Genomic DNA, 3,306 nt, shown 5'->3' on the forward strand with positions numbered 1-3,306 from the left:
TATAAAAAGTTGTTACAAAATGAGGGAGGGAAAGCAGATCTCCGACTAAAAGCAAAAAGAAAATCAAGATAAATCCTAGGGGTTCCACAATCCGCATTACAACTCCACCCAAAAAAAGTAAAATAACAAAAATGTATAGAATACCCAAAAATTTCATCAGTTTGAAAGAGATAAAACAAACATTTAAAGTGCTCCCATAAAAGTTCTTTACACACAACACCATCCAAAACGGTAATCGAGGACGTCTTAAGCTAGAGTGCAGTAGAAGAAATTGCGTCTTTTAAACCAAAGTACTCCTCCTCGCTAAGTAGTACCATCAAAAAAAGTTCTGGATAATCAGCATTAAACTCCCTATTCCATAAATCCAAAGGTATTCCATAGCTCAAATAAGAATATAAGGTTACCGTGAAACAGTAAATATATTGGAGTATCCAAACTTTTCTAAGAAAAGAGATACCCAAAGCTAGCTAAATACCAAACAAAAGCCAATGCATAAAATAAGAATTAAATGCAGCAAATTTACAGTTTGAAGCAGGAGTAATGGGCCCTCGGCATCAAGAATATAGCAGAGGAGTAGTTTGACAATAATCAAAATATTCCAAATAGTATATTCCAAACCGAAATTAGCCCAGAGTTGAATCCTGTTCAGGTAGTGGAGCAGGAAAATGAAATAAAAAAGAGGAACACATATCAGAAAGATGTCAACAAGACCAGTGAGCCAATAAAGATTAATTTCTGATGTAAGGCACATTTAATAAGTCACAATTCAAAAGTAATTGTAATTGAGGTGGGGGCAAAATACCCACCAAAATTCTACTTAATCCCTGTTTAGCAAGTCAGTCGGCAGGGGAATTACATTCCTTGTAAATGAAATGCATCTATATAACCAAATGGTGCCTTTTAATAAAATCTTGAATAATGTTAAACAAACAGAGAATATTCCAAGTGATTGGAGAGACCTTGTTGAACATGTTAACAATAGCAATAGAATCTGATTCAATATAAATCAAATTGAAACGAAAGATAGCTGCAATTTGTAAAGCATACCAAATGACGAAACACTCAGTTTCTAAAGGTGTGGAGGCACAAACCGGAGAGACAAAAAATCCAAGGCAACTGCCCCTATTATCCCGAAAAATTGTATGAGCAAACATCTAGCATTAGATTTACTTTTAGGTATTTTTTGTTATTAAATTAATTATTGTATTTCGCTTCTGAGTTTTTTGTATAATTTTTTAATCTTTTAGTTTAGTTTCAATTATTTCCTTGTTTTTTCTATTTTTTTCTATTAGTTAAATTCATATTTATGAAATGAAATAAAATTTAGCTTTCCATGCTTATTTTAGTCCTTGATTGATATAATCATCTCTTCTGCCAATACAAAACAAGCTCAAATCCTTTCATCACGCCTGGTAGAGGTGTATCATCTTTCAAATCTAAGATGTGACATCATAACTTATGTAATTCACTAAATCAATTACAGAGTAAGTTATAAGCAAAATTGTGTGCTCAAATGACCATTGGTTGCCTCCCCCAAGTTATATATCAGTTAAAACAAACCATTCAATTGTCTCCCATCACTTCCATTAGGCATCACATATCGCTTTGTTTGTTGGTAGCACAAGCATGTCTCATTTCACTGGTGTTTATGTCATCAAGTTAACTATTGAGCTATTTTGGCCCCGTTTGGGGCAGCTTCTTTGGTGTGTTTGCATTTTAAAAAAGCAGCTAAGGCATTTTTTTCGTACGTTCATTCTGCTTATTCGAATAATTTTTTCAATTTTTTTTAATAAACAAGGCAGTGGGCTCAACTTCACGGCTCGCATTATTCTCCTTGCTTATTACCCACATGTCATTCGTTCCTCGCTCGACCCCCGTTCTGCCCTAGGTGACTCCTCACTCCTCTCTCTCCCTCGAATGCTCCTATCTCATGATTAACAGTGTCTTTTACCTCTTCCTCCTCCCTCCAACCTTTGGTTATTATGCTTAGTAACTAATTTTCTATGAAATATGTTACCATATGTGATTTGTGGCGATTTTTCGATGAAATGATATTTTATATGTGATTTTCCAATAGAATAACTTTTTTTATACAATTTTCCAATTTTTGGATGTAATTTGGAGAATGGGTGAAAGTGTGTGCTTGATTTCAAGATAGAAGGGTTTCAGATACACATTTGCATAGGGTGCTCATTTGTGGATAGCAAGTTTTCAGGCGTCATGCATGTCATTGCCGCAAATGAAAAATATTGGATGAGATTTCATCAATTCCCTTGATGTTTGAGTGACAATCTGAAAATTAGATTTAAGAGAGTGCTTGGTTTGTTCATAGCATTCTTTCATGTGGCCTTTCTGCATTAGCATCTATTAAATATTGTAATATTTTTTCTTTTATGTTTCAACTATAAATTGAAAAATTGATGAAGGAGGATGCTTCATTTGTAGATGGAAATGTTTTGGGTGGCCTGTATATAATTGCATGTATTTAAAAATGAGGGGATATGTTTCATTAAGGTGCAAAATGAGGGTTGTGGTTGGGTGTACTGTGTTATGGTTGTGGGTGTGTGTGTGGTGGGTGTGGGTATCTAGTTGTGTAGGGTTGTGGTCGGGTGTTATGTGTTGTGGTTGTAGGTGTGTGTATGATTGTGTGTGATGTGGGTTGTGGTTGGGTGTTTTGTGTGGGTTTGGAGGATATTTGTATGGTGGTTATGAAGGTGTGTTGTGTTAGGATGTGCTTGGGTGCTCTGTGTGTCGTGGTTGTGGGTATATGTGTGGTTGTGTGTTGTATGGGTTGGGGTTGGGTGTTGTATGTTGTTAAGGGTATGTGTATGGTGGTTGTGGCTATGTGTGTGGTGTGGGCATTTAGTTGCCTCAAATGAAATATAGGAAGGGGTTGTGGTTGTGGCTCATTGAGGTGACCGGTATGAAGTTGCTTCAAATGAAATATGAGAAGGCTTTGTGGTTCATTGTGGTTGTAGTTGTGGGCATTCTCTAAAGTTTTTGCCCAAAAGGGCCTCTTTATAATTTCATCCCGTTTAGAGAATTTGCAATAATTTTTCATTTTGAACCTCTTAAAGGTATTTTGGAGTAGCTCTTTTAGTGTTTGTGGGTGTTGGGTGGTGGATGTGTTGGGGGTGGGTGGTGGATGTGTCGATGGTGGGTGGTGGTGGTTGTGTTGGGGGTTGGGTGATGGATGTATTGGGGGTTGGGTGGGGAATATGTTCGGGTTGGGTGGGGGATGTGTTGCAAGTGGTGGTTGTGCTGGGGATTGGGGGGGGGCTAATGTCTATTCTCTGGGTGATTTGG

This window comes from Phalaenopsis equestris, unplaced genomic scaffold (assembly GCF_001263595.1).
Source record: "Phalaenopsis equestris unplaced genomic scaffold, ASM126359v1 Scaffold232353, whole genome shotgun sequence".
NCBI lineage: Eukaryota > Viridiplantae > Streptophyta > Magnoliopsida > Asparagales > Orchidaceae > Phalaenopsis > Phalaenopsis equestris.